At 38.8% G+C, this 23,803-nt stretch overlaps 1 long non-coding RNA gene across 1 annotated transcript in view; it reads left to right on the forward strand.

The window, feature by feature from the left end:
* LOC120587329 (uncharacterized) overlaps positions 1–23,803 on the forward strand; it is a 126,573-nt gene that overhangs the window by 58,564 nt on the left and 44,206 nt on the right. The window contains exon 2 of the long non-coding RNA XR_005648924.1: positions 4,692–4,830. This is a non-coding gene — a long non-coding RNA (uncharacterized LOC120587329). The remainder of the gene's footprint in view (positions 1–4,691; positions 4,831–23,803) is intronic.

A 23,803-nucleotide genomic window follows, 5' to 3' on the forward strand; every position in this document is an offset into this window, starting at 1 on the left:
TTGAAAAGCTTAACATGACACTTCACTAAAAGGCGCACCGGTTGATGAGTGATTTTAGAGTGTTTTACTCTTCAATAAACACTGAAACTCTCTGAAATCTTACAGCTCAGATGTGCAAATACTTGAGAGAGGTTTTCCCACGTTTGACATTAATTTTTTTAACATGAAATTACCAATGATGAGAGTAGTGGAGTTTGAAAATGTTTTTCCAAACATTCAATAATATAAAAACACTAATGTTAGCCAACTATGTTAAAAGGAAAAAATATGATGCTGTATTATTTTTTTCCACATAATTTTCTAAATTTTTTCTTAAGTTGTCTTAAGTTTCAAAGTCAATAAAAGTAGTCCACTCATGAATAACATTAACTACAAGTCAGAATATGGCTCTCAAGGTCTTCAATGGCTACATAGTAGGATGAGGATTTGTGGGTTTGGAATAAAAATTTAGATTATAGATTTTTTAAATTTTTACTGCTTTCTCTTTTAATCATTTAAAGATATAAATTTCCTCTAAACCTGGTTTAGCTACATCCCACAAATTTCGACATTACCTTTTCATTGTCATTTAGTGAGAATAATTTCTAATTTCCATTTTGATATTTTTTTTTGATTCCTGGGTTATGTATACAAGTTTGTTGTTTAACTTCCATATATTTTAGGCTTTCCTATCTATTTTATTGTTTATGACTTCTAATGTAATTTTACTGATTTCAGAGAAAATAATTTATAAAATTTAAACTTTTCAAATTTATTGAAATTTATTTTATAGCTCAGCATTGTAGTATATTTTTTTAAGTAGTTTCTGTATAATTGAAAGGAATATGTATCACAGTGTTGGTGTGTCAATTAGGTCAAGTTATTGATGATGTTGTTCACGTCTTCTATATTTGTAACGATTTCTTGTTCTATTCTATCAGTTACTGATAAAGAGGTGTCGAAATCTCCAACCATCACTGTATTAATCTACTTTCCCTTTAAGTCTACCAATTTTTGCTTCGTTTATTTTGAGACTGTGATTAGATGAGTGTCCATTTCGGATTGTTTTGTCTTTGGGATGAATTGATTTTTTCCCATTTTGAAGCGTCCAAATTTATTTCTAGTAATAATATTCTTTGTTTTCAAGTCTATTATGTTTGGCATTAATATTGCTACGAAAGCTTTCTCGTACTTACCGTTCCCATGTAATATTTTTCCCATTCTTTTACTTTCAGTCTATCAGTGATTTTATATTTAAAGTGCACCTCTTATAAAGAGCATATTGGGTTTGATTTTTTATCTATTCTAAATATTCTAATTTTTTACATGCAGCGTGTTTCACAATTTGCATTTACTGTACTTGTCTATATGTTTGAGTTTAAGTCTAACTTTTTCTCCTGGTTTCCTGTTTGTTTCCTCAATTTTTGCTGTCATTTCTCTTTTCTTATCTTCTTTTCGGTTAATATAAAAATTCTCAGTGTTCTATTCTATTGCTTTTTAACTATGCATCTTTGTATTATTATTTTAGTGGTTGAACTAGACATCACACTATGCATTCTTAATTTATCACAATCTACCTTGAATTAGCTTATATAATTCTGTGTATAATGAAATATCCTGAAAGTATAATTTCATTTGTAGTTTACCCTACTTTTTGTGCTATTTTTATCATACTCCTTACTTTTACACTAATACATTGTTATGAGTTTTTTCTTTAAGTAATCTTTTAAAGAATGTTTGATTTGTAAAGAATTTAAGGAAATAAAGAAAATAGTCTCTATATTTACCATTTCCCCAAGGCCCAGAAGACTATGAGACCACAGACGATGAGGCTGCATGATTGTGGGACCCCAGTGAGATGGCAGGAAACTGAGATCCTGACACTGTGAGGCTGTGAAATCTTTCCGCCTCCACTCCCAGCCTCGGCTCAAACAGCGAAATTCCCCTGTAAGCGCCTTGGCCAAGAAGATTCTCTCTGCGTTTGGGGCTCCTCCAGATTCTGTCTGCCATGGCAGTGCACCAGTTCATCAAAACGTCTGCTTTGTTTCTTCTTGTCTAAGCAAAAACTGTCCTTTCTGATGAGTTTGCCCTTCAGCTACCCTGCCCCCAACTTCAACAACTGACCCCAGGTTTGAGGTAGCCTATATTTTCCATGTACTTGGAAAAGTCTTGTCTTTCCAGTTTAGTTCTTTCGGATTTCTTTGTGTCCACAGCTCTTTTATGGTATATATATATATTTTAAAGTATGTGGGTTTCTTCTTTTTTATTGTTGTTCAGTTGGTGATTTTTTATTATTCCCTTGGGAGCTAAAGTTTGTCATTTCTTTCTCTATATCCTGAGCAAAAGTGAAAGCCTCTAAAATTTTCCTTCCTTCCTTCCTTCCTTCCTTCCTTCCTTCTTCCTTCCTTCCTTCCCTTCAACTTCCTTCCTTCCTTCCTTCCTTCCTTCCTTCCTTCTTCTGTTTTTTCTTCCATATGTAATAGATTTCTCCTCCACCCCGTCTTTCCACAGTCCAAGGTCTACCAGTTATCTATCAATCAGTTTACGATTCCCCCTCCGTGAAACTCTTCCCCAAGGGTATACCCGCATGTCCACCTTGAGTGGCCTTCTTTCCCCTTCTGGCAGAGTCTTACTCACCAGCTCTAGTAATCCATTAGTTTTGACTTAGATTACTTTGTACGGTTACATTTTTCTTTAACATACATAGTGCACGTCCATTAAGGGTTTCTGCCCAAGAAGAGGTCTGCTTCCCCGAATGTAGGGACTAGGATTTTTGTTTGTTGGTTGGTTATTGTTTTATTCTTCTAATTCATGACAGCTGAAGAGCCAGCAGAGTGACCATGAGTAAGCTTGTTTAAAGATATCAGTGAACATAATGATGATGACAATTCTCTTGTTTGAAATGGTAGGAAATAAGAGATATGAGGTTGTCTCTTCCACATAATAAATCTTCTTTGGTCCAATAAAATGTAATGAAGCACTCTCCAAATACACATATACTTACTGTGTATACATTATTATAACATAAACATGAGTATCTATAAACATAAAGTCAGGATGTCTGACTCTGCCAAATGTAAATATACTCAAACGTATTGATAACCTTATGTGCTGGGACCATTTATTTTATTCTGTGTTGGGTACAAGTGTTTAATATAAGCTTTAAGAATTTATAAATTACGATATACGAAAACAGAGAACTACAGTGAAAGAACTAAATTCTATTCAGGAGACTTAATCATCACTACAAAACACACAAAGGATATTTCCAGTGATGGGAACTTCTTTTTAATAGTACAAAATTCAAGTCAACATGTCTTTCTCTGAAAGCAAATCTCTACTTTTCAGATGCTTTCTTCTAGTATCCATTATACCTGTATTGATTGTTCTTCCAGTTCAGAAGTACTATAAAAATGTTTTGAGAATAGGTGTTCATGAACAATGGCCATAAACTAGAGCGTAATTTACATTTCTAATATATATAACTGTATAGGCATTAATTGAGAGATGTATAATTTGGATAGAGAGATAGTATTTTCTAGAAAAAAAGTTATCTACAAATGCTACGTAAAAATTAGCACAACAGAATGCAGAGAAAATGGCTGCAGCGGACCCATGGACAAAGGTCATGGTCTAGCGTTTGTCCCCTTGCAAAGATCTCGACAGTCAGGGTTTGTAATCTAGGCTTCTGGCGAGCAATTTTTATACCTTGAACAAAACTTTGAATAAAACCAACTTAAGAGGAAATGGCTACATAGCTCACATTTACTTCAAAGATTCACCAGCTGTACTTTTTGCTCATTTTCCCTGTACTTTAGAGTTTTCGTGGGTCTGTCCGGGTTCCTCTGAGGGTGCGTTAATTCACCGTTTTTCCTCTCTCACCCCTCTCTTTGGTTCTCTCAGGTCAAAAAGAATGGAAAGAAATGAGACAGATAAAAAGCCAATGTTTTGTTGGTTAAATCTTGGGTTTAAAGAGTCTGCTTCTAAAACACAAGTTAAAGAACTTTAATTAGAATTTTGAAAATTAAACCCAAGAAAGTCCCTTACCAAACCAAAAATAAATAAAATGGATATTTTAAATGTTTATCTCCCCCACTATGTTGCACAATATTACATAAGGACCTGAAGAATATTCTACTGATAAATGTGTCTCCAGCACGTCACCAAGGTCATGCTTAAATACTGGCTCAAGTAACTAAAAAGAGTGAGAGGGAGGCAAGAATTCTTTAATTCAATGATAAATTAAACAACTTGGGCTTTAAATTGGCTTTAGTCTAAATCATAGAGCAAAAATCACATATTTTAATTCAAAGTGTTTTATATATTTTTTTGTAAAGCTCATCACTCATCCTCTCACAAACCCTTTCAAATCGTGGTTGAGTCTCTCACTAATTTGACTGGGCTTATATGTGATTTATTCTGTGCTCTTAGGTATAAATCTGTGGGTATCGTATAGATCAAATACTGACTATCATTTTTGTATGCTGTTGTCTCTAGAAATTTTCTCCTTAAAAGTTGCCAGTCATTGCTTCCCCCATCTATCCCCTCCTCTTCGGGTATCCATCTTCATCCTAGACCTCCCCCGAGCAGTGGTCCTAGGAAACAGAAACCCCATCTAGACTTGGACAGAAATGTCCAAAAATAGAGTAGGCTTTAATTAGAATTCTCTCTGATGTCACTAAGGACTGGTTTCTCTGTCTTGATTTCTATAGAACCCACTTCATCCATGATTTCAAGATGGCAGCCAACCATTCGAGGGTAAACGTACTTCCTCTTGTACAATGAGAAAGAGAGACAGAAATCTGGAGTTGAATTGACTTGAAGCAAGAGAGAAGTTATGAGGAGGACACAGTAAGTCTGAGCAAATCTTTTACATTTTTTTTTTTTTAACAGAAGTGGAGATATGAGTGATAATTGGAGGGAGATGTAAACTCAAGGGGAAATAAGAAAATGATTTGGATGTTATAATTATGATGATGATGATGACGATGATTTTTCCAGAGAGTTTGAGCACATCTTCCTATGTTTATTCACAATTTATATCTTTTTTCTGGGAACTACCTCTTCTTTGCCTGTCTTATTGGGTTATTTATCTTTATATATTCTTGATGCTAAGTCTTTTTTTTTCTGTACACATTGCAAATATTTTCCTCAAACTGTCACTTATTTTTAAATTGGCATTTTACTGTAGAAAATTTTGAAGGATGAAATTAAATGGTTATTCTTAGGGAAAATTTAAACCTAGTCTAGAATCAATAATCTTTTTCTTACAATATTGATACTAAAACTTAGGAATGCAACATGTAATACAGAATATTATTTTAATAATATTTATATCTCGAAACACTGAAATAATAGCTACAGTTTGTTAAAGGTACAGGTAGTGGCAGCACTGTGTTTAAAAGCTGCATACACTCTCTTATTATATCCTCACAATTTTATTAATTATATATTAGATCTCAATTTCACAGATGAAGAAAATGAGCTTTAGAGATTTTTAAGTACATCACCCAAGGTTACACATTAATAACAAGAAAGACTTGAGATTTGAACTTGAGTCTGACTCAGAACCGCTATTGTCAACCCCTGATGTATAACTTCCGAAATCAATAATCATTAGAATTTAAGCTGACCTTGAAGGTGTCTTATCACAACTACCTTCAGCAACAATATGGGATGATGTTCAACGTGGAGCTGAATCCTGGCTGTACCATTTGCTAGCAATTTTCCGGGCTTCATTTTTCTTACCTGTATGATAGTTTCCTATGAGCGGCGTATAAACCATTCACCGAGCTGCTTTCCAATGGGCCTTTCGATTGTACCTTTCTTCACTCAACACTTGCCCCTTTCCTTCCTTCTCAATCTCGGCATGTATTTTACGGCCCACATAGCTACGGTTGTATGTTTTTATGCAATCTGCCATGATCGAACTTTATGTGGGTGTGTTTCCTTGAATAAGTTTTATGAGATCGTTAAGACTTAATATCCTCAATTACAAAATTGGAATAATAATACTTACCTTGAGGGGTTCTGTGAGTGTTTACAGATTATACATATTTACATACATACATATGTATAGATCCATACATAGCTAGACATGTTTGTAGAAGGCATATGTCCATAATAGGGGCTTTAAAAAAACAGCAGCTGCTGCTACTAATTTTTGGCATTAAAATTGTTGCTTTTCTTCTTCTATTACTATCATCATTATTATGTCTCCTCCGTGAAGCTTGTCCTGTGTCCCCTTCTGTTGACTCTCTGGGTTCCCCCAGCGCTTCGTAGCTACGGCTAAGATCGCCCTTTTTCTCTTTGGTTGAGATCGCCAGCTTGTGTCAAGAGCTGTCCCACTAAGGCACGATTATTTGGAGGGCACACCCAATCCAGGATCTACTCCCTGGAAAGAGAATATTCTCTTGATCAGATTCAGCAAGGGCTCGCTCCAAAGGCTTTTATATCCCCAAGTGCTGGGGAAGAGTGTGAACTACCTGACACCAGAAACCCAAGACTCACAGGCTCTCTGCTGTGGCTCAGCTTTTTGTAAAAACAGGAAAACAGCCTTCTGAAAAGGCCAGATGCCCTCGCTCTGGGCAGCCCTCCTCCTGCATGCAGCCCTCCTTAATTTCAGCCTATCCTGAGCTGCCTTTCCCCTGAGCTCCTCCAAGTTGTGTTCGTTTCTCATTACAGACCTCTCTCCCTGCCCGCGCCTCTCTGTGTGTGTGTCTCTCTCTCTCTTTCTCATTTCTCTCTCTTTTCTTTCTATACACCTCCCGCAACACAGTCCTGTTAATCTTAACCTTTTTTATACAATCTTTCAGCACTCAGATGGGCCCCGCGTCCTCTCCATCTAGCAGGAGTGTTCTGGCCACCACCCTTTTCTCATTTAAATCTGTTGCTGATTATGGTCCAGCAATGAAGATTTGGTTTAGAATCCATACTCTAGAAAAGGAGTGAGGGGAAAAAAAAAAAACAAGTCTGGATTTTTTTTTCCCTCCAGCATATCGTAATCACAGCAAGGTGTTTCTGTAGACTATAGGAGAATATATGTATTCAAACATAGGAGAGAGACAAGCGGTCTTAGTCCAGCACAGCCAATTGTCATTTGGCCAGGAGAGGCGGGGGCGCCCGAGGTGTCCAGAGAAGGCTCTGTCAGGTTGTTTGGTCGGATCCACGAAAGGGTAACTTCTCCTTCTTAGCATTGACCCTCCAGTGGGAATGAGTCCAGGGAAGGCCCCGCTCTTCGCAAACACCCCAGGATAAGGAGCTAAGAAGATTACAGGGAAAGCCTCTCTTTAGCTAGTCCACATCTCCTGTCAGACAGAGCAAGTTAAATTACAGCGCAGGCCACAAACGCACCGATCATCCTCTCGGCTCGCATTACTCTGGGTTCCAGAGATGCAAGAGTAAGGGAAGCCATCTCGGCGAAGTTAACTCTAGCAAGGAGGGCTCCCCAGGATCAAAGAGGCGAGGTTCCGAGGGAGGGTCCCTCACTCCCCAGTGCCGAGCTTGGTTGCCACGTGATCTTCATCAGCGGCTGTTTCCTTACAGCCCAGAAGTGTTGGGGCGTGGGGGACACAAAATGATGCCATAGCCTCTGCTTCTAAATGACTTACATGTGTCTCTCTCAGCCTGTAGAGTTAGGCTCGGAACACAGAGAACGTGGCTAAAGATGGCATCTGTCCTATCTAGAGATACTCTGTGAGTATTCAAGATGAAGCATCAGCTAAGCGGTTATTACATTTTCGGTTCCCTATTGTGATTTATTCATTAGACCTAAAGTTTAGCTTTTTAATGGTTGTTTAGACAAAGTAACCCGTATTCAGCCTATCAAACCTGAACAAAGATATAACAAAAATTCTTCGAATGATTTTGAGAGTCCAGTCTTCCTAAGAATAAGACAGGCCATTTTAGCCTAAAAGAGGAAAAAAAAAAAAAAAGATAAATCATTAGAAACACTTAAAAATTCCATGTGTGACACTCTTCTTTATTAAAAAGACCCATTGTAAATTGGAAAGTTCCGAAGTCTTTGTGGTGGAGGAGAATGAATTATAATGACATCACTGGGTCGTGAACTAGGCCCACTGGCTACTTTCCAGGATGAAATTGACTAGGAGAGATCAGATGAGCCCATTCGTAGCACAAGACATCTGGGAGGCAGCCAGGGAATCGAGGTTCAAGCCCCCTATTTAGGACACACTTCCTCTTCCTCTTCATCATCAAATACGATCATGATTTCCCAGGCAAGGCTTCTAGCCTAACAATACGTCGCAATTCAGATTCTAAAGAACACCCCAAAAGTTCTTTGTCCTCATTCTTCAGTGAAAGAGCTCATGAAAAATATTAACATGTCAACATCTGGCTGCCACCTTTGGTACATTTTCATCATGCTGCTGATGGGATGTGTTTTGCCTTCAAATAAGCATAATTTGCCGGTCTTTTCCATCTCCTTTTTTTTTTTTGTCTCTCTCCCAGAGTAATAAATGGTTTCTGAAGCCCAAGAGAAACTCATTTCTGTTAACAGATCATTTGTAAATCTTTAAGGGCAGCTAGTGAGAAAGGGGCATTTTTTTCCTTCTGTCTTAACTTTCCTGGTTGTCTCTCTAAATGCAAAATGACACCTCATTCAAAGCTTTCTGGTGTCATCTTAATCTCCCTTATTTTACACTTTCTACCTTTTTGATATTGCTGTAGACTGCACGGAGGCTTTTTACCTAATACTGTAATACCTATTATCTGAGGCATTTAGGTATATAGGCTCCTGCTAGCTAAGAATAATGCAGATCAATTGGATGTCAGCCGCCCAATAAAGTCAGATAGTATATATTTTTTTCAGGGTAGAAAAAAAGATGTCTACCGACCTGACCTTAAAGCTAGCACATTTCAATATTAATATATTTTATGCATGCATGTGATAACATTTTACCTTTCTTATGGATCTGTAGGGAAGTCTCACTTTTCTCTGTGGAAGATTATTACCTATTCTAAGGGGGCTATGATTATAGGTACTTACTAAGACAGGAATAATTGACCATAAAAAACCTTTTATATTCCCACGATTATTTTTGCATTGACTAAAAGTGTCGAGAAAATCTGATTTTATTAGCCGGCCCCTAATTTTTGACTCCATTTAATTTTTTATCTGGCTTTTTCCCCCCCAGTATGTTTTTAGTCTGAGATATTTGGCAATCATACAAAAGAACAATTTGTTACAGAATCTTTACCGAATGGAAGTTCTATAATCCAAGCATAATATCAAGTATCAAATAAAATAAAAATGTATGAGATCAGCAAAGGGGACGCGCTCCAAGGTAAGGAACTGGTCTAGGGCCTAGGAAAAAAAAAAAAAAAGTTTAAATCAAAATTTGACGGCTCAGCTGTGAAGTAAGTCTGTGGAACAAAAGGTCAAGTGCAGCTTTGACCCCTCGGGCCCGTCCACCCACCGAGAAGTCAGATCCCAGCAGCACTGAGCCCACTTCCAGTAAGGCACAAAGAGCCAGTCCGTGCTCATTAAGAAGCGGTGCAGACAGCTCTTTAGGACACTCAAGGGGAGGGAAGAGGAAACTGGTTGGCTCTTTGGGAAGTAGAGGGTGCGGTGGATAGAAGAAATAACAGTGACAGCGAGCCCGTTGAGTCTTGCAAACAAAATCCACTCTGGTTACCCCATGTGCCTGTTTCCAACCCTTTGCTTCCCAAAGGTGGACACAGGTGAACGTGGTGCTCAAAAGTATGACCGCTTCTGGAAAGAACCCAGACTAAGAGAAAGAGGCTAAGCGTGCCACGGTCACTGCTCATGGGTGGAGGGCACTTGGGAACTCCCACCATTCTGACTTGGGAGACTCTACCTGCATTGGCTTTTCAGGTGGAAGAGGAGGTAGTAGAAAGGAGGAGAGGAAGCGACATCGTACCCCATATATGTATATATTTTTTTTTCTCTGAGAAAACGATGACTTCTTACTCTCCAGCTCAGTGTGGGCTGAAACTAGGAAGGTAGACTAGTATATCCCAGCACTGCTGCGAAAGAGAAAAGGAACATGTGAGGGCGATTTCGTGTGACTTTAACGTGAGCTTAGTTGTGTTTTGAGACAAAATACTCATTAAAATTGGGCCTAGAGTCAGTCAAGCGGTCCTTAGAGGTGAGAAGCCTACTAGGAAGTAGATGACAGTAACTTATGAGCATGGGACCTGCTGCCACTATGATTATTTTGCCTGGGAGGGAGATGGAGCCCCCACCCCCACTGTAAGTGTTCTCTCGAACCCTCACGGTGTGCAAAGTGGGCTCAGTGGTTCCTTCTCCAAGTGAGGAAGCATCGAGATTAAAAAGGGGTCAGGAGACTAGCGCTGCCCCGGAGGCTGCTAGGCCAGTGTAGAGGGGGACAAGACCTTTGGGAGACATCAAAGGAACGGGCAGGATCTTCATAAAGATGTCCTGGGCGTAAGCTATCCTGCCTTAGAGAGAAATACTATATAATGCTCAGTGGGTACCAGTTGCTATGAGACTCAGGGAAGCCAAGGACTTGCCCCAACCTGATTTTTCTAGCAGTTTAGATAAATCTTTTACCTTTTTCCACAGCATCCTCCTTCCGACACCAGGTCAGTCAGGGACGGGGGAAGCCATATGTGCCTTCTGTTCTTCCTGGTCAGAGTCAGACCAGAAAGACCAGAAGAGCATGGCCCAGATGAGGGACAGTGAACCTAAGCTGATGGGACCAAGTCTGTTCCAGGGACAGTTGGGGGAAATGAGGAAAATAAATATGAATCCACTATGAGATTCCAGTTTTAAAATAGCCTAAACCTGAGAAAAACTGAAAAGTCACAGGACCCTGCCGAGTTATTTTTAAAGGGAAAGGGGGATTTTGACATACCAGGATCAGAATCGGAAAATGAAGTAAAAAAAAAAAAAAAAGAACCTGTTTTGTTTCTCACCCAGTTTGTTAAGGTTTCTTAACAAACCAGTTATACTGCTAAGAAGTGAATTATACTATCTGCCAATCCGACTTGTTTAATAATTTCATGAAAACACAGAAAGATCTAAATAGATTGCTAAGGGATTGTTTGTCGTATAACTAGTTGTCGATGGTTACAAAGCAAAGCGCGACTGCTTTGTCAAATTTAGTTATTCGAGTAGGAAGAAAGTCCCTTGCTATCACACAGCCTTATTTATTTAGGAGCGCTCACCGCCATTTCCTGCAGCCACTTCCAGTTGTCAGATTTCATTGGAGAGGGACAATAGCAGGCACCATCTATAAATAAACACACATCGCTGATTTCACCCTCAAAACAGATAAGAAATCATACCTTGCACTATGCATTCTCCACGATCTCTTTTGGTCCCTCACGGAATGTAACGACACCTTGGTAATGCTGTTATATATTTGACTGGAGGAAACAGACCCAACTGATAGATACTTCAGGTTAATGAACAAAGTTTGCTGCGGCGATCAAATTCATTAGTCCATTTTCAAGACTCCACAGATCTGATGGAGTACAAACATGACCACCATGACAGAGAAAAGGAGGCTGTCCACTTGAGATTCCGTGAACAGTAAGTTACACGGGTCTCAGTGGGTCAACTACTTTGACTCATCATATATTTCCTACTGTACCGAACCCTGAGATTCCAGCCTGGAGCGGCCTCCATCTTCACTTCTCTGCCAGACTGACATGAGCTGTCTACTCAGCTTGGCATGAGGCCAGCCTGGATTCTGCACATAAAGGTGTGTCTGGCTTTCCCGCTCTTTGGCTTGTATCAATTCAGTATTTTCAAAGACGGCCATCATGCTGATGTGCTGAGCTCTGGATCTTTACCCCTGTGGGACATTGCCCTTTCTCTCTTTGGCCTGGATTCTTGACCCTTTTTGTCCTAAACCATAGCCTCAACACTGGACCTTAACAAAGTGTAATAGAGTGACTACAGTTTTCACTGCAGAGTATAACGGGGTCAGTCATCCCCAACAGATTCTACAGGAAACATTTCTAATATTTAAAATATCCCGAAAGTAATTCACTCATAGAGTCATCAAATCCTCCTTCAGTTGTCCTCAATGACTCCTGTAGTAGTGTCAGGAAGACACCTTATTTACTTCTCTCTTGTCCTAGGAAACCATCACCTGATGCAGCCCACGGGTAAGGAAAAGATAGTACATAATGATAACCGGAAGCGTTATAAAACTTGGTCAGGAGCAGGAAGCCTGGAGGACCAGACTCAAACTTCAGAGCTCGATGGACTGGGCTCCAAATCCTGGCTCTACTGTTGTTCAGTGTGTGGACTTAGGCAAGTCTCTTAAAGTCTCTGCAGCTAATTTATAAAATGAGGATGATGTTATGTCCTTGGTCAGGTATGTTAATAAAAGGCAGGAAAGCCCAGGCTCCGTATCAGATTGCTCTTCATTCCAACCTGGGGTCACCGCTCACCAGGAACAGTCCACTGTGCTACAGCCTCATCATCAGTTAAACAAACATGCCGATAGTAATTAAGTCACCAAGTCTCTTGTGGACGAGTTTAGTTAATATGGACAAAATATTTAGAAAGTGCCTGACCATGGTTAATCCTCAAAAAATGTACGAATGATATTATTATAATATAGTGTTATTCTATGACTACCCGTAATAATCAAGATAATGAGAATATTAACAGTCTTCTTGGCAGATTCGACTTGGAGCCAGCCATCGCCCATTAGTTGATTGAAGGGAGTCTAAACCCCAAATTTTGAGGGACATAGTGTAACCATCCAGGATCTCAGCCAGTATTCATCTCTGCTAGGAACTTAGAAAATCACTATATTCCCAGCGTTCCTTGTCAGGCCCCCGCCTTTGCCCGAGGAGCTAGCTTTAAGTTGAGTGGATGAGACAGAAGACATAGCTCTATCTGTCTATTCTAGAAGAATCGATGGCATTAAAAGAAATCCGTTTCTTTGATAGCAAGAGCAAAACTTCTCAGCTGATTTTCATGAGCGAAGGGAAAGGTATTGCGTGTCTATCAATGCTTAATGTGAGACAAGCTGTATAACGAAAAGACAATTCTCCTTTCACCAATATATAAATATATGGACCACAACGCCCACCATGATGAAGAGAATGAATGTGAAACACATTGGTTTTCATTCTAAAAAATATATACGTGTATGTCTACGTATATAAGTACATATAACGTTAAGTCAAAGGCACTGTGGAGAGCACCAGGATAAAACAGTCTGTGGTTCTCTAGTGCGTAGTAAAAGTAAAATAAGTACACAAATAACTCGAACGCAAAGCAGGAAGTAGTAAATGTCAGAGAAATCCACAGATGAGGTGCAGTTAAAGTGCTAAGGATGGGAAGAGGGTTTCCTGTATGAGGGAACAGACAGGGCTCTGCGGAGGAAGTGGCATTTGAATAACTTTTAGCTTCCGTCAAGGATTCATGCCAACCACTGAGCCTCTCTCCGCCACCACAGGACCAAGCGATAACCCATGCCAGGGATGTCCCCTTTGCTTCCCCTGCCCGGTGAGCAAGTCCTCATCTTGTAAGACTCACCTCGAGGGTTACTCCTTCTATGCCCCCTCTCCAAATAGATGTGGCTGTCCCTCATTTGGGAACACACACCACTTTGTACCAACTTCTGTCCCATTGACATTTTAGCTCATCGCTATGTTATGATGTTACCCTCCCTATCTTTTTCGTGGGACTGTGATCCTCAATAAGAGATCGGATAATGCCTTTAAATTTTCAGTGCCCTGGGATTCAAAACTTTGTGGAATGAATGAACTCTACTTTTTAAAATGAAGACGTCCCCTTCTGTGATTGTGATTGTCTGCTGATACATTATCCTATTTAATTGTCACGATCCAAACTTTCCCAGCTGACATTATTATCTCCTTTTACTGCTGTGGATATTGAGGTTCAGAGAAATTAAAGGACTTGTCCAAAGTCACAGAGTCGTTAAACTGAGTAGCGGGGATGCAAACCCAGGAGGTGGCCTTCACTCTGTGACTTTCCCTAATGAGAAAATGTATTGGCAGTGTGATGTAAATGTACCAGTTTTCAATGTTACTGGGAGTTAAAAAGCCCATCGCCACTTAAGATTTAGACAAAATCTAAAATAAGTGCTTCTCGAAACTCTTAGAACCACAAGGGAGTTTGATGTTTAAAAAAAGTTTGCTACCTGGAGAGCATGCATCTGTCCCCTGAGAAAAGAAAACTGTGTTCTTTTTCTTTCTCCCTGTGCCCTTAATTTCGTCTTCAACCTCTCCCCCTCTCTTCCTGATGGTTAACTTCCTGAAGAGATGGTGATGATGATGATGATTTGGTCAGGCTTCTGCTAGGATGTTGGTTTATTCCCTCGAAGTTTGGCCCTGGGCTTCAATTTCTAGGATGGTACAAGATTGAAATTTAGATTTCAGTTTTCTCCATTATAGGAAATAAGACAAGCTAAATTTTTGTTTAAAAATTGTTTTTAAGGAAAAATCAGAAGTGAACAAAATGATTTCCATAGAAAATTGGACATCATTTATCATTACTCCATTAGAAAAACTAGAATTTAGTTCAATGCTTTATGATAAAAGTTTAATAAATGATGGTAATCTATATATATGGAATATCCTATACTCATTAAAATTTGTTTTCAAAGAGTATATGAGATGAAATAGGTGGCGATATGTTGTTAATTTAGACCTTGGATTATAAAAATGTGAAAAGCAAAATTCTAATTTTATAGAATCTATATATGTATGTATTTGAAGAAAAATGATCAAAAGATTGAGAGACAGTATACTAGAACATGCAGAGTAGGTAGCTCTGGTTGATTCTGTAGCTGGCTGATTCTGTAGTCTCCTAATATTTTACTGTTAACGTGGAATACTTTTGCAATTAGAAAATAAATAAATCCAGGTTTAACAAGTGCTTGTCGAGCAGGTAAAATCTCATCTTGGAACTCTTCCTAGAAACACTATTTTTTCCTTCCATTCGTTGCTTGATTCCAACCACTGTCAGCAGGAAGGAAGCCCTGTCATCCGGAAGCTCACTTATTCACACCTCTTCATTCTTACTCCCATCAGTCTGCCTTCCTGGATACAGATCAGTGCATTAAAAAGAATATAAATGTCAGAATGAGGCAGGTCTGAGCTCAGATCCGTTTTCCCGTATTTCTTAGCTGTGTAGTCTTTGGAAAACTCCATCTTCTCTGCACTTCAGCTTCCTAATCTGATGAGAATCGCATGGGGTAACATGTAGAGGAAGCAATACAGGCTTGGGGACACGATGCATTGGTCGTTAACATAGACGATTACTTTCTGTTGCCTCTCCTTATCCTGCACCCATCCAAACTTACTTATCCTTCAAGGTCCAACTCATACGCTAGCTCCTCTACAGAGTCTTTGCATGACTCTAGGAAGCCATGATGTCATCTCTTAGGGTGTTGACTGCACAATTCAGTTAGCTTTTATATACAGCTTCATGCGTTTAGTGAGTACAGGGCAGGACTCCAACTGAAACAGGAGCAGCAACCCCCACCCATGGCACCTGTGACCGTCATTCATGATGAGCTTTCTATCGGCAGTGTTTGATGGAGAGCTGGATCTTTTCAGATGAGTCTTGAATGTTAAAGTCAACTACGAGTCATGATATATAGTAGTAAAAAGTGAAGCGTTTCCTCTCAGGTCTCTTAGAACACATTGAAAACCTATCAGTGGCATGTGGGTGGTACCTGGTGGCTTGATCTGAGCAGTCAAGATGGAATGTCACCATCTCTAGACACAGGAGGGCTCATAAAGCCCCAGAATAGTCCTGATTTTTGTCAGACTGTGGAAAAGTACTGAGAACATAAATTGGTGAGTGCATTTGATAACGTGAAGTAGAGTGCTTGGGACTCACAGCTGTGATTTCTTCTCCCTTACAAGTCCATCAGTCAAGTATATTTCTTGGGAACTAGGTTTCTATGAGATGGAAGCAGAAAAAAAAGAGAGAGAAGAACAGAGACACTAAAAAAAAAATCTCTTTCAAATATATTTCTATTAGTATTATCGGTCCAACATTTTTGACACACCATATCTAATGATTAAGCCCCAAGTATTATCAGATGCCTGAAATACTTTTATTTTACTTCTGAGAATCCAACAGTTTGTTTATTCTCATATACTTGCTGGTCTTCCAAGCAGCGAACAACCTAAATAAGGCTATTTTGATACCTGATAACTTAAAAGCGATCACTTAATAATATATCTTTAATATAACATTCTTTTTCAGACATCCTTTCAAGATCTTTTTGATTGAGAAAATAAACTACATTTACCTTTTCCTTATGGTATCTAAAATGTAATAGATAGGTAGAACTCATGTGTTAGCCTTTCTTCAAATGTTGAAATAAAAATGCACTAAACAATGCATGGACGAATCCCCTTTTTATTATATTTTCCCCGTGAATGAAAGTTCAGTTTTTTGGACTCAGCCAAGTTTTTTATAAAACTTACAAATGAAGATGAAGGCAAGCCTTTAAGAAAACTTTGGTCATAAATACAAATAAGATTTTGATGCCAGAGATTGATTGATGTTTTGTTCCTCTTTTGAATAGCAAGAGGGAAGTTTGTTGGCTCTCTCTCATTCAAGTCTATCGACCTGCCAAAATTTTACAGAACTTAGTAACATCCATTATTTCTTTTTTTAAACTTATCGCTGTCCCTTTTATGAGATCTTATTTGTGTTATCTCATGTTTCTTCCTTCCTTTTCTTTATTTGCATGTCATAAAATGCTGAATTTGTACAACTTTCAGGTAATTATTTTTATGAGCTCACTGGAGGTTATCTGCAATGCTATCACAAATCTTTCCAGTGGTCAATAAATCATGCAGAATATTTCATGATTCCTCACCCAAGATTGCTACAGAGGCATAGATCTGTCCACAGAAATACTTTCAAAAGTTGGAAGCAAAGGGTATTCTTATAACATTGGTTATCTTTTCCTAATTATAAAAGCAGTACATGCATTGCAAAATATTTGGAACGTAGAAAAAAAGCATCGAGAAATAATTAACCCCATCTTCCCCATAAATATTGTTGACATTTTACTTTATATCTTTTGCTATATAGAATACATATACATATACACACACATGTAGAGTTTTTCACTCTGATTTATTCCCATTTATGTTGTCTTTTGTCACCAAAGAGTTTTCAAAATTATTTAATAATTATTTATATAGTTATTGCCTGAATAAACTATAATTTAAATTGATATCAGATTTTAATCTATTTTGGGTCTTTCTCTGAAAACAAAAAACAAAAAAAAACCCCATGATTTTATGTACTTGAATCTGGTCTGGTTATCCATATTCTTCTTCCTCCCATGCTTGAGTCACATATAATCAAGATTCTCTTCTAAATTCAATGAGCTTAAAAAGTTCAATGAGCTTTTTCTGAAATAACAAAAGATTCAAGTTAAAGAAAAATATCTTTATTCACATAAAATAATAGTTAAATGGTAAACAGCTATCACTAAACTGAGAGAAAGCCAAGAAAGTTTATTCTGTAAAATCCGATACACAAACTTGAGTCAGAACTTCCCAACTCTGGTGCAGAGGCAGGCAGGCCATGACCCAAGGGCCAAATCCAGCCCAGTGGCCACCTTTGTCTCACCTGTGAGCTAAGAATAGTTTTTACATTTGCAAATGGTTGAAAAAGAAGTAAAGAAGAGTGATATTTGGGGATACGTGAAAATTCTATGATTTCAGTGTTCGTATTAAAGTTATATTAGAACATGGTAAGCATCCATTTGTTTACGTGTTTCGTGGCTGCTTCACACTACAACAGTGGAATTGAGTAGCTGCTAAAAGGATGCTGCTTCCCATACAGTATGAGCCATTTGATCTCTAGTCTTTTATGAAGTTTGCTGCTTCCTGTTTTAAGTGATTAGATTTTGAGTAGGATAGCATTAGAAGAAAAAATTCTATGTTCATTTTCTTCCAGCCCTCCATCCAGATCCCTTTCCTATTTTTAGCTGTATTATTTGTGCCCATCAAGGAAACAAGAAGGATTGTCAGTATTCATTTGCTATCAGAACTGCCTTTGAACTTCAGGAAAGCCGCCATCTTGTTTTTGTTCATTTCTCTAAAGCTTAGTGTCTGCAACATGAAACACTAGTAAGTTCTTTAAACTTCTTGTTATCTTGAGACAGGGCAAGACCTTTACCCAATTTATTTAGTTATGGAGGAGGAGGATGAAAGATTGGGTCCTAAGTGTTATTCAATGGCATGACATGGTTTTCCCTGGAAAGCGGCCAGAACTGATGCTTACGAGGTGTTTGTCTGATGAACTGTACCCCTGTGACACTAAGCAGAGCCCAGAGGAGGTGGCAGTCCATCTTTCTAACTCAGGTTTGATTTACAAATCAGAAGAATGTGCAAAGCCTGTGGAAGCCAGACCCACCCTTAAGATAGGCTAACAAGGAAACGATGGCCCCTCCTTGTGAATAACTCTTTGGAAAGTGGGATGATTTAGATTATTGTTGAAGTAAACTATAGTATTTTCATGAAGGCAAAATAGATCCCAGGCAACTACTGGCTGTGATGTTTGCTTTAGTAGCTGAAAGTTTGGAAAATAATTATTAGCCAGTGTCTGTGGGTTACAGAAAAAACTTGTAGTTGAAGAAAGTGTTGTATTGAAAATATGAAAACTTCTAACACAGTTCACATAAACAGAAAAAAATATATATAAAAAAATTTGAGAAGTTAGGAGGAGGGAATCATTGTGTCAAAATGCCTCCGGGATTAAGTTCCACATTCCTAAATAATATAAACCCAAATATTTAATAGTAAAATTCTCATTATTTCAGAAGTCTAGATGTCCTGATACTCCACTGCTCTCAACTGCAATCTTACAATCACCTTAGAATTTTCCATGCACTGTGTAATCTCATGACGCTCTAAGAACCAATTACAAATTATTTAAGAGCATTGGACAGCGCTTACAAAAAGTAAAATTCTGGTTATCTGAGGTCAATATGAAATATAACGATTTTGCAAAGACACGATTGCCTTGTTTGTGTTACTGTATTAAATTTAAATAACATTTTAGTTTTTCCAATTAAAAAATAAGATGTAAGAAATTTTTGAAAATTCAGGAATTTTATATGAAACAAAAGAATCACGATAATTCCTCCACTCAAAGACATTATTTAAGAATTGTGTCCTTTTAGTCTTTTGCTGTAATATTTTTTCACAGTTGTGAAAATTATACTCTAAGTTCAGTGTCTCTTGCTTTTTCACTTAGCTGTATGTCATAATATCTAGATAAGAAATTCACAATTATTTTGAAAAAGACTTAGAGAGTAATAGGCAACCTCTTAGAATGTTTGGATGTTAAGAATAAAACTAAATTCAAAACCAAAACACATTTTTTCCAAGTCACAGAATGAGCAAAACTTTTGTAACTTTTTTTTTTTGTTACCTTGTGACTTCTTTTTTGGCCATGATCTTATGGTCTGGGTGAAGACCAAAATAAAATGAATGAGAGTGCGTGAATGAATGAATGAATACAGTAAAATAATAAAAAGGGGTGGAGATGGGGAGGGAAAAAAAGTCAAGAAAATAATGAGAAAGAAGAACCTGAGGATTGAAAATAAAATACCACATTCTCAAAATACATCTGGTCCTGCTGAGAGTGATAGCGTTTGTGTAAACGTGTGGCAAATCCATACGCTGAATTTTAAAAGTAACATACCTTTTGATGCCTGCTGCATTAGTCCCATAGTTCACACGTTTGAAATTCAGTAAGGAAAAATAGACCCAGAGCAGAATTCATTTTTTTTTTAATTTTAAAGACTTTTATCTTAATTTTCATTTCCCCTTTCTATTTTTTATTTTTATTTATTTATTTTTTTTACTTTAATATAGGCAGAGTAGATGTGCAGAAAAGGTGTGATTGGTGCTGGGCTGTGAGGGAGCAATCTCCATGCGATGGGGCCCCTGGCGTGACGGTGGCCGGTTTCAGGAACAGTCTAGCCCAGCACGAAAGCCATGGGCTCCGATGCCCATAGGGAACATTTGTTGCTAACATTGGACCCTCTCCAATTTGTCACACTGCCCACAAGTTTTCCCGAGGTCTTCTTTTCGGAGAATCTATGTACTGTGGTTGTGTTCATTCATGATGCAAGGATCCCAAATGCCGCTTGCTATCTTCATGGGAACCAGGCGAAAATGTAATCTGAGCTTTTTTTGGTCTATCTCTACGCTGCGACATCGTAACATGAAGTGTAGATTTATGGCAGGCTTTATGTATATTTTCTTAGTCCCAAGGCCCCCCTTTTCACAGATACATACACAACATGTCATGTAGAAAATATAAATTGTTGATCGTACAGGCACTTTCTTTCTTTTTAAACCTTTCCAAAGGTCTTTTTGTTAAATACACCCAGATGCCGTTTGACAGATGAGGGGCTAATTGCTCTGTGAATTACCTCTATCGATTCCTGTTTCATGTTGAGCCAAACAAACAAAAGATATTAATGCTTTGAAAAAAATGAATGATGACCTTTCTCTGCAAACACAGCTTGCGGTCTCTGATTATTGGTGATTCTGGAGAGCAGCGGTCAATCGCAATAGCTGTAACGCTATGATCACTATAATAAGCTTGCCTGACCTTCTCTGCCATGTTAAGTGGTTTAAATTTATTTGCCCAACAACACAAGAGCTTTCATTTAAAGTCACAGAACATTCAATTCAATTTAAAGACGTAGTGTCTTCTTTTCTTCCTTCCTTGTTCGCTTCATCTACCTCTGTCCCAAGTTTACTGGGAGTTTTTCCATTGTGAAACAACCCTCAACACACGTTCCTTCCACTCCATTTAAAATTCCAGATCCTGTGTTCTCTTCTGGTTTGTTCTTTCTTAAGACACTGGAAACATTTTGCTTCTCTCTCTTTATATGTTTTGTCCATAGTTCTGGTTTAGTGTCCTAGATACTATCAGCACTATGAATTGTCAAGAAAGAAAGGAGAACCAGAACAGGAGAGCCAGCTCTATTTTCTGTCCTTAATTAACGAGACCTCGAACCAATCTTTCTTTCTTTTTGGTCTCCGAAGCAGTGTCTTCAAACTTGGTAGACAGGGAAGCCTGGGTGCCAATGACCTCAAAGCATCTTTCTCATTGGGACATGCTAATTTTCCAGATCTTTCTACTTCAGGGACTATTTCACGTAATGACAGAGTTGTAACTTGGCAGCTCAGAAGGCATGGTTGTGGGACCTTTATGAACTTCCTGACTTTTTCTCAAGAAGGCTGCACGATGGCGAACCACAAATGGCTGAAACCTTGAACGGTTAGGAAGTAGACTCAGCCCCCCTTGGTTTAAGTGGAAATCTCTTGAAAAGGGTGCCCCTGACACATCCTCCAGTTTCCTGGTAAGAGACATGCCAAAAATACCAAGGAAGTAGTTCCTCTCGAATAGGTTGGTCCCTGTGCTATAAGATTAAAGCAGGAAGTGAAGAGAAAAACATCACGAATAATCAAAAGACTTCCTGCCTTACTCCGACATTCTCAAGAAGTTAGGTCTGAATTTAGATAGAGAGCTAGGCAATTTTAAGGAAGCTTTCCTTAAACATCATCTCTAGTTTCTACTTAAGACAGTGACCAAAAATATGGCCAAGCCATCCTTGAGCCTACCTGACTTCGTTATATTAAGAATTGTGTGGAGTTTAATAAAAAGCTAGACTGGGTTCCTACCTGTGTCAGATTCCTTGCTCTGCCGTCGAAGCATCGGGCTTTTTCTTAGCAATAGGATACCTGCCAATGTTATGTGCTTTCTCTGCCTAGAAGGCCTGTCTACACATCTCCCTTTGAAAATCTAAACTTAGTGCCTTCCTAATCCCTACTTACACTTTACATTTTTGAGGCTTTATCCCTCCTTTTCCAGAAGGCCTTCTTTTGTAGCATCCTGTTAAGAATTCACGGTAGCACCCAATACCTACTTTTATTCTAGCACTTTGCACATCTGTTTCATTTAGTGCTCAATTTCTCTCGTTCCCTTGGAAGTTAGCTCTTTGTATCTCGGACTGTTGCCGCAGAACTTGGGGCTTATGACATGTGACGGATGTTTGAGAATGAATGTACAAATGAAAGAACAAATGAAGTTGATCGGATCAGTTTGACTAGTGCTGTGCACCGGACCCTCTAAGATGCAGTGGCTTTCGATAGCTACGGTTAATTATCGCTTTTTCATCTGTAGATCAGCTGGGGTTTGGCTGGGGCGGCTCAGCTGGGGTGACTCTGTTCTCCTTCTTCGTCACCTCCCTCTTGGGACCAGCCGTGCTGCCCAGGCATATGCTCCTCCAGGCCACAGCAGAAGCACAAGAAGGAAGGCAGAAACTTGCAAAGCCTCCGAAGACATACAGTTATTTTCCACTTTGTTCTATGGGCCACGGCAAACCATACGGGCAACCCTAGGTCAAAGGACAAATAAATACACATTTTTTCCCTTTTGTCACATGACAAATTCAGAAATCAAAGGGCACGGATAAAAGGAGACATAAAAAAATAAGTCACAGTAATGAAACCACATCTACCAAGAAGGAAATGCTGATAACCATAAAAAGATAAAAGTAGAAGATTAGTTACTAATCATTAGAACCACTTGACCCATCACCAAAATCATCTTCTTTATCTTCGCATCCCCAGCCCGTAACCCAGCAACTTTGTAGCCTTTGTGATCCAGATATATTTACCAAATTCGATTGGCTCATAGACAGTAAACAGAGGAATCAGAATTGGAGGAATCCAGATATCTTCATTTTTCATGCTTTAAAAAATATATGCATGGCAGGCCAATATATTAAGAACACGAACTGAAAAGCTTTACACGCAAAATGTTTGTTCTTGGTAGCGACACTTACTTATGTTTACGTCTTTCACTGTGGTTTGTTTAAAACTTTTCAAGGCCCTTGTGGCAGCTCACACATTGCCCACCTCGTTTCCCTAGACCCCTTCTGGTTTCACTGTTCGGCACTCCTGGGGAAATGTCACGTAGGCATTGCTGGGGCTCCTTCGCAGCGTTTCTGCTCAGTCACTGCGTTGTTAAACCTCCGATGTCCGGACGTCGATTTACCAGGAAAACCATAGTTAAAAGCAGAAAAAGCCCTGGCAGTAATCGAGCCCTGTGAATTCCTGGCCCTCTTCCTCAGAGGCCCAGTGGGGCTCACTCCACTGGGCCAAGCCCACACCATGCACACTGGACTGGTGGTCCTCTTATCATAGAAAATTCCACCAGCGCAGCCAAAAAATACAGAAGGAAGCACACAAGAAAAATGTGAATCTAATATGCAGGCCCGTAGATTGAGTTTTATTAAAAGAAAAGAGAAATTTTTCGGAGTGCTTTTTCATAGTTCATAGGACAAGAAATAATGGGACAAATTGCTTCTCAAATGGGGATAGTTTTGCCCAGCCCAGTCTCCTTGATTCGTGTGCGTTTCAGGATGTAGAGTTTTCCTTCCACGGGCCAGCTGCAGCATTTTAATTTCTCCACATTTCTCTGTTTATAGTTCCTCTCCATTTTCCGCTGAGAGAACTTTTAAGTAATCAGCTGAAAGACTGTGTAAATGTTGAAAGCATGTCGTGATACTATTTGAGCAACAGGATTGTGGCAGAGTTCTCAGGGCCATCAGGAAAATTTTTTCTAATGCGAAAATTCTTAATAAATGTCATGCAGTGGTCAACTTCTTATCTGTTGCCTAAAAATCATTAGAAATTCATTGGCTGCTAAGAATTGATATGATCCAAAGCCCTCATTAATTCTTTCCTGTTTTAGCATTTACTCTAAAACTGGGTAAGACACGAGGGGGGCGGGGGGAGGGGAAGGGGAAGGAATTGCCAGAGA

This window comes from Pteropus medius, unplaced genomic scaffold (assembly GCF_902729225.1).
Source record: "Pteropus medius unplaced genomic scaffold, Ma_sr-lr_union100, whole genome shotgun sequence".
Classification (NCBI taxonomy): domain Eukaryota; kingdom Metazoa; phylum Chordata; class Mammalia; order Chiroptera; family Pteropodidae; genus Pteropus; species Pteropus medius.